Raw genomic sequence first — 12,923 nt, forward strand, 5'->3', positions numbered from 1 at the left:
CACACATATTAAAACCATTCCTTTTTATGTAGCACAAGGTCCAACCCCCTCTAATCATCAAACTATCCGCACTTGGAGCCTGGAATGGGAACCATTCAGCGGTCCAGGGGAGGAGATCCAGCATCACAGGTGATACATACATACACATAATGAACATATCTTATGCCACTTTCACACCTAGGTGCGGATCCGTCTGCCATTCGCACAGATGGATCCGCACCTATAAATGCAAACTATGTCATCCGTTCAGAACCGATCCGTTCGCATTCTATGTAAAAAAGTATAAGTCCAATTGTTAGTTAGACGGATCCGTCCCGACCCCACACTGAAAGTCAACAAGGGACAGCTCCGCCCGCAATCGCACCATATTGTGTCAACGTCAAACGGATCCGTCCCCACCGACCCACACTGCAAGTCAGGATGGATCTGCCCGGCTCCGCGCGGCCAGGCGGATACCAAAACGCTGGCGGCCAGGCGGACACCAAAAAGCAGATTGAAATCCAACAGCAGATAGGTGTTCTTGTCATTCAACATATTTAGAGCTTGTTCCTTATATACACTGCTGTCTAGGATTACCACCGCTCCTCCCTTATCAGCCTTACGAATCACAATCTCCTGCAGATCATGTAAAGCCCGCAAAGCATTCATTTCCTCCCTGGTGAGATTGCTAAACTTTTGCTTGGACCTGTTTTTCTGTTTTAGAGTACACAGATCCTTCTCTATTAACTGCTGGAATTTGTCAAGGGCCACAGAACGAGACGCAATACACGGCCACAGTTTTCTGTGCATTGCACATCACGGATGCGGACCCATTCGCTTCAATGGGTCCGCAAATCCGGAATCGCGGAACGGCTGTACGGGACGGGACCCCTCGGAAGCACTACGGAGTGCTTCTGTGGGGTTACGTCCCGTACCTCCGTTCCGCAAAAAGATAGAACATGTCCTATCTTTTAGCGGAACGGGCGGATCGCGGACCCATTAAAGTGAATGGGTCCGCGATCCGATGCGGCTGACCTACGGCCGGCGATCGTGCATTGCGGCCCGCTATTTGCAGGCCGCAGCACGAGCACGGGTCACACAGGTTGGTCTATGAAAAGAGATAAAATAGGACCTGACCTATTTTTTGATGGCCGTTATTCATGGCCCGTTAAAAAAAATGGACATGTGAATAGAACTATAGACTGCAATGGTTCTGAAAACAGCCGTGTGACAGCTGTTAATACAATTGCTATCGCAGGCCGTTTTTCACTGTTGTGTGAGTTTCCTCGTATTATTTTCCTAACAATAGACAGATCTCTATAGATACAGATCTAGACACCCAGATGTTCTTTCTTTAATTCCCAGAACTCTTGAGGAAAATTACTACTGCACATAAAAATAGAATTAGCCATTGAATATGATTTTGATGGGTGAAATAAAAACTTACTGTGTGGCGTATTCATCATATGGTTGCAAGATGTACACAATTGCTCAGTGGATCGGAATGCTGATCTAAATTTAAAAGGTCTTTGAAGTACATTACACATAAGGCTGCTTTCACATTAGCGTTTTTTGTGGATCCGTCATGGATCTGCAAAAACGCTTCCATTACAATAAGACAACCGCATGCATCCGTCATGAACGGGTCCAGTTGTATTATGTCTTCTATAGCCATGACGGATCCGTCTTGAACACCATCGAAAGTCAATGGAGGACGGATCCGTTTTCTATTGTGCCAGATTGTGCCAGAGAAAACAGATCCGCCCCCATTGACTTACATTGTGGCAGGATGGATCCGTTTGGCTCTGCTTCGTCAGGCAGACAGCAAAATGCTGCAGGCAGTGTTTTGGTGTCCGCCTCCAGAGCGGAATGGAGACTGAACGGAGGCAAACTGAGGCATTCTGAGCGGATCCTTTTCCATTCAGAATGCATTAGGGCAAAACTGATCCGTTTTGGACCGCTTGGGAGAGCCCTGAACGGATCTCAGAAACGGAAAGCCAAAACGCCAGTGTGAAAGTAACCTAAAACTTGTTTGTGCATTCTCTAATGAAAGAGGAAGAAGAAAAGCTAATGCATCCTGCTGTCCACCTTGTAGCTGTAGGACCCACAATAAGAAACCACCATGGAGGAGGAGGTGCTGCCACTTGAGAAGGAAGGAGAGTCGGAGGAGCAAGACTATGATGAGGATTAGTGATGAGCGAAGTTTAAAAAATTCTATTCGGTCACTTCACTGTACTTAGACAAGAAATTTGATTAGTTATGAAGTACTTTATCACAAATCACATCCCATTGTATGTAGGGGGCGCAATGATGGAGGGCGGTGATTGCTCTGTCCCCCATCATTCAACCCCTCAGATGCCGTGTTCAACAATGATTGCAGCATCTGAGAGTGCAAAATAGGGAAATGTTTTCCTCCCATCCAACAAGGAGGTCAAAGTATGGTATTACCAGAAAACACTGTGTACGCAGCTTGCCACACCTTACAGTGAGCAGATGCCGGCCGCCAGCGTGTGTGAAAGAGAGGCCCATCTACCCCTTCTGCCACCACAAGCAGCAGTAGCAGCAGCCAGTTAAGGGTCCTCAACATAATGGAGCCCCTGATGTTTTATCCCAGGCCTGAATGTCCTGCCTGCTAGCTAGATACATCTGTATTGCTGTCCTCAGGATGGCAATACATTTGAATCTAATGCACTGAAAGAGCTGAACCTGTGTGACCAGTAAAACATGCAGTGGTTGAGAAGGACCTGGGATAATGTCTCCATCATGCGACCAGTGCAGGTAAGGACTGCAGTGAAGAGGAGAAGTCCTGGGGGAAGAAGCTGTGGTGATTTCTGTACATGAAGAGAGGTAAGTGAAGGGAGAGGCAGAGCAATGCTGGGAGTTGTGGTTATTTAACTGGGACTGTATGTCAGGGCCAAAGGGAGGTATGTTATTTACATGGAACTGTGTGTTGGAGGTGGCTAGGGGGGGGGGTCATGTTATTTACATGGGACTGTGTGTTGATGGTGGCTGTGGGAGGGAGTGATGTTATTTACATGGGACTGTATGTTGGAGGGGGCTGGAGGAGGGAGTGGTGTTATTTACATGGGACTGTATGTTGGAGGGGGCTGTGGGAGGGAGTGATGTTATTTACATGAGACTGAATGTTGGAGGGGGCTGGGGCAGGGTGATGTTATTTACATGGCACTGTATGTTAATGGTGGCTGTGGGAGGGAGTGATGTTATTTACATGGGACTGAATGTTAGAGGGGTCTGAGGGAGGGAGTAATGTTATTTATATCGGACTCAATGTTGAGGGGGTGATGTTTTTTACATGGGATTGTATGTTGAAGGTGGCTGGTGGGGGAATTATGTCATTTACATAGGACTGAATGTTAAGAGGGTGATGTTTACATGGGATTGCATGTTGGAGGCGGATGGGGAGGGGGTGATATTATTTTCTTGTGACTGTATGTTGAAGGTGGCTGGGGAGGCGGTGATGTTATTTACATGGGACTGTATTTTGGAGGGGGCTGGAGATAGAGAGGGATGTTATTTACATGGAACAGTATATTGGAGGGGGCTGGAGAGATTGTGTGATGTTATTTACATGGGACTCTATGGCAGAGGGAGGGAAACAGTGTTATTTACATGGGACTGTATGGTGGTGGGGGCACTTCAGGGTGAGCATTATAACAGTAGGGGGCAGTATAAGGACTGGGGGCACTATAGGGGGGACATTATAGGCATTCTTTATACTACTGGGGGCTCTATAGTGCATCAAACAACCTCTACATCACAGTATTCCCCTTAAGTAGAGTTGAGCGGACATCTGGATATTCGGGTTCGACGAGTTCGACCGAACTTGACCCCGAACCCCATTGAAGTCAATGGGGACACGAACTTTTGAGCACTAAAATGGCAGCAAACTGTGGTTAAGAGCATGGCAAGTGCTCTGCAAACAAATGTGGATAGGGAAATGACTTAAAATAACATAAAATACATCCAAATTAAATAGAATAATCTTGATCTAGGAGGATGAGGTCCATATGGAGTAGGAGGTTGAGGAGGCAGTGGATGTGGCAGTGTTGGTAGAAGCGGCGGTGGGGGAGGAGGTGGTAGCCTGCACAGTTTTTTTGTTTTAATTATTATTTTTTGTTTAAATTAGGGTACAACCCAAAACATTGGGAAATATAACCTGTGATAACCCCCTCCAGTCGTGCTAAATAAACGTTCAGACAATACACTGGCTGCAGCACCTCCAGGGCGTAAAGGGCAAGCTCAGGCCATGTTCCCAATTTGGAGACCCAGAAGTTGAAGGGGGAGACCCATCAGTCAGTACGTATAGGTGGGGCAGTATGTGTGCACACGCCATGTCGCTCGTCCCCGTGATGCTCACGATCCATTTGGATATCTTCTCTATCAACTTTCGATGTTCTTTTTTGTGCCTACCATGTTGATCGGATCACGGTTATTGACGAATCAGGGTTCCACGCCGGAGAGGGAGCGTGAGAAAGGGAGACCACATCCAAGGGAGGTCAATGGCTGCAATGTGATGGAGCGGAAATATGGGACAAGTTATTAAAGAAGAAGGATTGAATGAAAGGGCTAATTTAAGACGAATTTTAGAAATTTAAGTCCCTGTCACCTATGCAGAGCAGGGCTTTCTATCCATCAAAATTGGCAAAATGTCACCTGACAATGTAACAGACGAATTTTTGAAATTTATGTCCCTGTCACCTATTCAGAGGTGCCCCCGTGACGTCCACCATCCATTTGGATATCTTTTCTATCAACTTTCGATGTTCTTTTCTGAGCCTACCATGTTGATCACAGTTATCGGCGAATCAGGGTTCCACGCCGGAGAGGTAAAATTGAGAAAGAGAGACCACATCCAAGGCAGGTTAATGGCTGCAATGTGATCGAGCGGAAATGTGGTAGAAGCTATTGAAGCAGAAGGATCAAATGAAAGGGCCAATTAAAGACGAATTTTAGAAATTTAAGTCCCTGTTACCTATGCAGAGCAGGGGTTTTTCATCGCCAGAAATGGGTTAATGTCACCCACCAATGGAACAGATGATTTCTAAAAATTTCGGGCCCTGTTACCTCTGCAGAGCAGAGGTTTATTTACAGAAAAAATGGTAAAATGTCACCAAAGAATGTAACTGAAAAATTTGTGAAATTTATTAACCTGTCTACTAGGTAGAGCAGGGGTCTATCACAGCCAAAAATGGGTGAATGTCACCCAACAATGTAACAGAAAAATTAGTGAAATGTTTTTACCTGTCTACTAGGTAGAGCAGGGGTATATTACAGCCAAAAATTGGTGAATTTCACCCAACAAATTAGTGAAATTACATAAAATAAAATAAAATACGTACAAATTAAAAAACATAATCTTGATTTATGAGTTGGAGGTCCATATGGAGTAGGAGGTTGAGAAGGCGGGGGACGTAGCGGTGTAGGTGGAAGCGGCGGTGGAGGAGGACGAGGTAGCCAACACAGTTTATTTTTTTATATTAAGGTACAATATTTATATAATCCTAATGAGATACCATATAAAACGTAACTTTTATTAATATCAGTTAAATCCCTAAGTATGCATGATATACACCAGTCGCTGCGCCAATGGTTACCAGGAACTAGGGATGTGGAAAGACTAGCGCTGGGTCTCTAACAACTAATCTTACCCTACACTGGATGTACCTTGAGGTGGCAATGTACTATCCACAGAGATATCCCGAATTGCCAGTGGACACCTAAAGGGCCCTCCCTACAGGTAGGAACTAGTGTTAGGGACCACTCATGGAGGCGACCTTGACGTGGTGAGTGGCTTATTACGCTTTGGCCAAAATGTACACCAATGCCTCATTCAACATCCAGCATAGAGGCAGGGCAGAGTGCTGGTTTGCAGAGTGCGATTGCATTTGTGTTTGTATCTGTATTTCGCCATAGCAATGTGCACCTGCATAGGGTTGTGCTGACTGAGCCCCCCACATTTTTTTCTTTGTAGAAATGGGTTAATGTCACCCACCAATGGAACAGATGATTTTATAAAATTTCGGGCCCTGTTACCTATGCAGAGCAGAGGTTTATTTACGGTAAAAATTGTAAAATGACACCAAAGAATGTAACAGAAATATTTGTGAAATTTATTAACCTGTCTACTAGGTAGAGCAGGGGTCTATCACAGCCAAAAATGGGTGAATGTCCCCTAACAATGTAACAGAAACATTAGTGAAATGTATTAACCTGTCTACTAGGTAGAGAAGGGGTATATCACAGCCAAATATTGGTGAATTTCACCCAAATATATAAAAGATAAATTAGTGAAATGTTTTTACCTGTCTACTAGGTAGAGCAGGGGTATATTACAGCCAAAAATTGGTGAATTTCACCCGACAAAATAGTGAAATTACATAAAATAAAATACGTACAAATTAAAAAACATAATCTTGATTTATGAGTTGGAGGTCCATATGGAGTAGGAGGTTGAGGAGGCGGTGGATGTAGCGGTGTAGGTGGAATCGGCGGTGGGGGAGGGGGAGGTAGCCAACACATTTTTTTTTTATTAAGGTACAATATGTATATAATCCTAATGAGATACCATATAAAACGTAACTTTTATTAATATCAGTTAAATCCCTAAGTATGCATGATATACATCAGTCGCTGTGCCAATGGTGACCAGGAACTAGGAATGTGGGAAGACTAGCGCTGGGTCTCTAACAACTAATCTTACCCTACACTGGATGTACCTTGAGGTGGCAATGTACTATCCACAGAGATATCCCGAATTGCCAATGGACACCTATAGGGCCCTCCCTGTCCCTGCACAGCAATGGAGACTGCCCAGCTTTGTCACGCTGTGGTGGGGGGGCCTGTTACCATTATGTTCTTGTTCTTGATCCTAATAAAATATCATTCTTTTGGTCCTAATAAGCGTACCAACGCGTTTCGTTAGACATAGGTCCAACTCATCAGGGGACCTATTAATAATGGTCCCAGTTTCGGAGGTGGGGGTCCCCTTTGTTGGGCTGTGTTTATAACCCCAGACTGAAACCCACCTCTTCCCACTGGGTTACAATGCAATCATCAAATACTATGGGGAAGATGAACCCCTATATACTAGTATATTAAATAGCATAGTACTTATCTTTGCCCCCCATGTATCCATCCACACGGATGCAGCTCTATAGTAGCTTGTAGCAGCAACAGTGCCACATATAAAATGGCACCTTTTTAAAGAATGCCTCCACAGTGGTCAGCTGTCTGCCCCGTGACCGGGTCATGTGACTAACCAGGTGACGCGCAGACACAGCCGCCACCTCCCCCAGTAGATCACATGACCGCCGCGCCTCCCGATCATGTATGAGGCTTGATGATGCGCGTGCCATGTGATCCAGGGGGGTGACATCAGGGAGGGAGTGTCCCTCCCCTTTAGTGTCCCGCCGAAGGAGGCGGATATTCAAGCGAAGGGACATTACAGCAGGATAGCAGTGCCCCTCCTCTCCACTATTTATAAACAGTTATTTGACAGAAAGTAATAGATTAGCTGCGCTTTTAATGTCAATGCAAACAGCGCGCTATAGGGCATTTTAAAAGGCATGAGAAAAATCAGCACCCCTCCTATATATCAACAACCAAAGCTAGTCAGCAGAAGGGGGAGATGAATCTCCGAGACCCCACTTTTGAGGGTTTTTCTTATTTGTCAATATCTTGAGGCTGAACAATAAACACAAGGCAGAAAGCAAAGACACGTGAAAGGAAGATCAAATAACAAATATAAAAAATCAGCTGGCAAGGCAGCTCGGATCCATATCCCCACTCCACATCCCCCACGCCATACAACCATCCGTAGCATGAAATATGGGGCAATCAAAGGCCCTCTGGCTGGGAGACAGGAGTCAGAGGAGTCAGATCGGCTCAGGCTAAATGAAGCAGCCAAACGATAGGTGCTCATTGAGCCCCCCTGGTTGTACAGTTCTCAATTCGAAGATCAACCACGCCTTGCGCTGTAGGATCCTTCTATCCCAGTACCCCCTTCTTTTCAGGTACAGCACTGATTCAATGCCCATGAAATTGAAGCCTGAGAAAATGCCCCCGTGGTGACTCGCGACATGTTTTGCCAAAGGAGTATCCCTACAATGTCGCATGTCTCCCACGTGTTCGCCCACACGCCTTCTGGTCTCAGCCAGTTCAAACCTTTATTTCTGGTAAAATCTAGGAAATGGTTGTGTAGCAGCCGATCCTGCAAGCTACGTCCTCTACGGTATGTAATCTGTGGCCTGCTTGTAATTACATCCTTAATATCGGGGTCTAGTTGCAGTATCTCCCAGTGTTTCGAGATCACCTTTTTTATCTCATTGGCTGCTCCATCATATGTGCCAATAAGGCGTATTGGGTTGGTAGTTGCCTGTCGGGGCGGGGGATGTAGAAGCTCTGTTCTGTTACATTTCAGTGCCCTTTGATAGGACTTTCTCAAAGCAGCACTGGGATAGCCTCTATCTCGGACTCTTTGCTTCAACTCCTTGCCTGCAGTTTGAAGTCGGCAAGGGATTCCTCCTTATCCTCAAATATTGACCCACTGGTATCCCCCTCTTCAGTGGCTCGGGATGGTGGCTGTCCCACCTCAAGAGGGAGTTGGTTGCTGTGGGTTTGTAGTTCACCTCCTGGCACCTTTGTAATTTCAATATCGAGGAAAGGTAGAGTATTCTCACCTAGTTTGAATGTGAACCGTAAACCAAGGTCATTTTGATTGATCACCTGTACGAATTTTCAAAGTCACTCTTAGGCCCTCTCTATATCACAAACACGTCATCTATGTACCTTGCCCACATGATGACGTCCACTGTCTGGGGGATCATCGGTGGATCTCCAAATACAGTGTTTCTTTCCCACCAGCACAGGAACAGGTTGGCATACGATGGGGCGCAAGGACTCCCCATCTCTGTGCCTCTGAGCTGGTGGTAGAAGACCCCGTCAAACAGAAAATAATTCTGAGTGATCGTAAATTCCAGTAGGTCTAACACAAAACAGTTATGTGCCCTGAACTGACACCCCCTGGTGTTAAGAAAGTCACCCACTGCCCTAATCCCAAGCTGGTGAGAGATAGAGGAGTAGAGATCCTCAACATCGATCGACCCCAGAAGTGCTTCCCCTTCAAGAACTACCCCCTTCAGTCGGCCGAGTAGATCCCCAGTATCTCTGAGGTAGGATGGCAAAGTTCTCACAAAGGGTGCCAGAATGGAGTCAATGTATACCCCAGCATTCTGGCTCAGGCTGTTGATGCCTGATACAATGGGATGACCTTTCAAGGGGGATGTTCCCTTGTGAACTTTCGGCAAACTATAAAAAGTTGCCACCGTAGGATGTCTACATTGTATAAACTCAAACTCCTCAGCTGAGATGAGATCCTCAGTTTTAGCTTTCTGCAGGATGACACTCAGTCTTTTTTGATATGTAAAAATGGGGTCCACCTGAAGCCTCTCATATCTTTATCTTGTAATAGGCACAGACACATCATTTTGTACTGGGCCACATCCAAGATTATCAGGTTTAACCCTTTGTCTGAGGGTTTGATAACTATATTACCATCCTGTTCAATGGCCTTGAATTCTGCCTTTGTGCCATTAAATCTACATGGGTTGTTTGCGAGCCCCTCTAGCTCCCAGGAAACACCGTTCAGAAAAACATCAATACATGATGGGTCACTCATTGGGGGCATTTTGCAGCTTTTTGATTTAAGAGAGGTAAAGGGACCTTTTCCTTCTTGGGGCGCGTTGTCCCCTAGATTATATAACAAACGTACATTTTGTAGGATATCAGGAGGGATCCCCAATTCCTTACTCTCTCTCTTATCAACCAGGGCAAAATGTTTGCACCATCGCAATTTTCTCACGAACAGATTTAAATCCTTAATCCAGTTAAAAGGTTTAAATAATGACACTGACACGAAAGATAACCCCTTGCTCAGTATCGCCATTTCCGCCTCCTGGATAGATCTGGATGACAAATTCAATATCTGGATGGATATGCTGTGGATTCAGGAGGAAGACTCGATGTGTGGGGTGGGGATCTGGGTGGGTTGCGTGTTCGTAGATGGTAGGAGTTTCCTTGTTCTAAAAAATGTAGGCCTGTTTCTTCCTGTCCCCCTCGCCCCCTCCCACTGCCTCTATTCTTTAAAAATCCTTCTCTTTCCTTTTCACTTTCAGAGAGATCTGTATCACTCGAAGTTGGCTCAGAGTCTCTTTTTTTCTGAGTCCCATTTCTATCAATGCTTGTGTATGCCCGATTCTCTCTGAAATCCTGCAAATCCCGATTAAATTGGCGATGCTTTCGTTCTTTGAGATTATATTGGTATTTCTCTAGAGTATCTTTCAGCTGTATTTCTTTGATCAAATGTGTCTCCTCCATTTGTTCCCTGAGTTTACTCTCCAAGGACTTTAAGGTGGCTCTCTCCTCCTCCAGGAGTAGATGCATGAAGCTGAGGGAGCTATTCGTAGGGTTGCAACTAAAGTACACCCCAAAAGAGTGGGAAATATCAAAAATACAACGAGCAATTTCGCTGTAGTATAACAATGGCCGGGTAAGGCCTGTACATGTCTATTTTGCACAAGGTACGGACAAGTCCTGTGGGATCCATGCATGGTTTATTTTAATGAACGTGAGCTTGTCCACATTGACTGTGGACAGACGGCTGTGCTTGTCTGTTATAACGCCTCCTGCCGTGCTAAACACACGTTCAGACAATACACTGGCTGCAGATCAGGCCAACAACTCCAAGCGTAAAGGGCAAGCTCAGGCCCACAGTCGTGTGCACAGGTACTGTTCCACCATGTTGTTCAAATGCTGCCTCCTGCTAAGACGTTCCATATCAGCTGGTGGTGACGGTTGTTGTGGCGAGGTGACAAAGCTTTTCCACATGTCGGCCATACTAACCCTGCCTTCTGAGGTGCTGCTGGTGACCCAGCTGCGTTGGTGACCTCTTCCTCCCCCTCCTCTGCCTTCGCCTTGTGCTTCCACTTGTCCCCCGATGTCAGTTGGGAATGCTCTTAGGAGCGCGTCTACCAGCGTGTTCTTGTACTCGCACATCTTACGACCATGCTCCAGTGACTGAATTAAGGACGGTACGTTGTCCTTGTAACTGGGATCCAGCAGAGTGGCCACCCAGTAATCAGCACAAGTTAGAACGTGGGCAACTCGGCGGTCGTTGCGGAGACACTGCAGCATGTAATCGCTCATGTGTGCCAGGCTGCCCAGAGGCAACGAAAATCTTTCCTCTGTGGGAGGTGTATCGTCTGTGTCCTCTGTATCCCCCCAGCCACGCTCCAGTGATGGCCACGAGCTGCGTTGGGTGCCACCCTGCTGTGAACATAGTTCCTCATCCTCCTCCTCCTGCAGAACTGTGCTCTGGCTGGCCAAATGTGTACCTGGCCTCTGCTGGTGCAGGAACCCACCCTCTGAGCCACTTCTAAATGACTGGCCTGAAACCATTTGAAATGACCCCTCTTCCTCCTCCTCCTCCTCCTCCTCCTGTGCCACATCTTCCATCATCGCCCTAAGTGTTTTCTCAAGGAGACATAGAAGTGGTATTGTAATGCTGATAACGGCGTCATCGCCACTGGCCATGTTGGTGGAGTACTGGAAACAGCGCAACATGGCACACAGGTCTCACATGGAGGCCCACTCATTGGTGGTGAAGTGGTGCTATTCCGCAAAGCGACTGACCCGTGCGTGCTGCAACTGAAACTCCACTATTGCCTGCTGCTGCTCGCACAGTCTCTCTATCATATGCAAGGTGGAGTTTCACCTGGTCGGCACGTCGCATATGAGGCAGTGAGCGGGAAGGCCGAAGTTACGCTGCAGCGCAGACAGGCGAGCGCAGCAGGATGAGAACGCCGAAAGCGCGCACAGATGGCCCGCATTTTATGCAGCAGCTCTGACATGTCGGGGTAGTTGTTAATGAATTTCTGCACCATTAAATTCAGCACATGCGCCAGGCAATGTCACGGATGGTGTACAGGTAACTAGACAATGCAAAATGAATATATGACTCACTGGATCCGAAACTAAGGAACAAAAGGGAGACCCCTGCATAAGACCTGGCACTCTCCCTGACTGCTCAGCCTATGCGAACACCCCAATGGTGGATGATCGCATATCCTCGTACCTCGACTATCTAACACCTGAACACCCTACAATAGTGAGGGGACACGACCACCGGCTCCCTACACTAGACACAGAGGGAGTCAGGGTCACCTGGGATCCAGCAAACAGAAAATCACAAATGAATGTAACACTTATCTTGTAGAAGACTGGGAAATAGGATCAGCATGCACACACACTCCAGGAAGTTGTATAAACCGCACACTAATGCATTATGGGGAGGAATTTAAAGGGATGCAATCAGTCCAACTACATGACAGCTGAGAGAGGCTAACGAGATGAGGAACTGAAAACCAAAACAAAGAAAGCTCAAGGAGGAGGTTCTGAAAGGCATCTGTCAGAGCTTCTCAGATGTCTAGTTGTGACAGGCAAGGGATGAGCGTCAAACCGGCTAGTCCCAGAGTTGCTACGGGATTTCGCCCATTATTGCACACCACCAGGCCAGGCTTGAGGCTCACTGGCAGCAACCACTCATCGGTCTGTTCTTCTATACCCCTCCACAGCTCCTGGGCGGTGTGGGGTTTGTCCCCCAAACACACCAGTTTTAGAACCACCTGTTGAAGTTTACCCCTGGCTGTGCTGAAGTTGGTGGTCAAGGTCTTTCGCTGACCGGATGAGGAGGTGGTAGAAGTGGAGGAGGAATCCAAGTAGGAGGATGAGGCAACAGGAGGCAAAGAATAATGCCCTGCGATCCTTGGTGGTGGAAGGACATGCGCCAAACCGCTATCTGCCTTGGGCACAGCCGCCACTACATTTACCCAGTGTGCAGTTAGGGAGATATAGTGTCCCTGCCCGTG

This window comes from Bufo gargarizans, chromosome 10 (assembly GCF_014858855.1).
Source record: "Bufo gargarizans isolate SCDJY-AF-19 chromosome 10, ASM1485885v1, whole genome shotgun sequence".
In the NCBI taxonomy this organism is placed as follows: domain Eukaryota; kingdom Metazoa; phylum Chordata; class Amphibia; order Anura; family Bufonidae; genus Bufo; species Bufo gargarizans.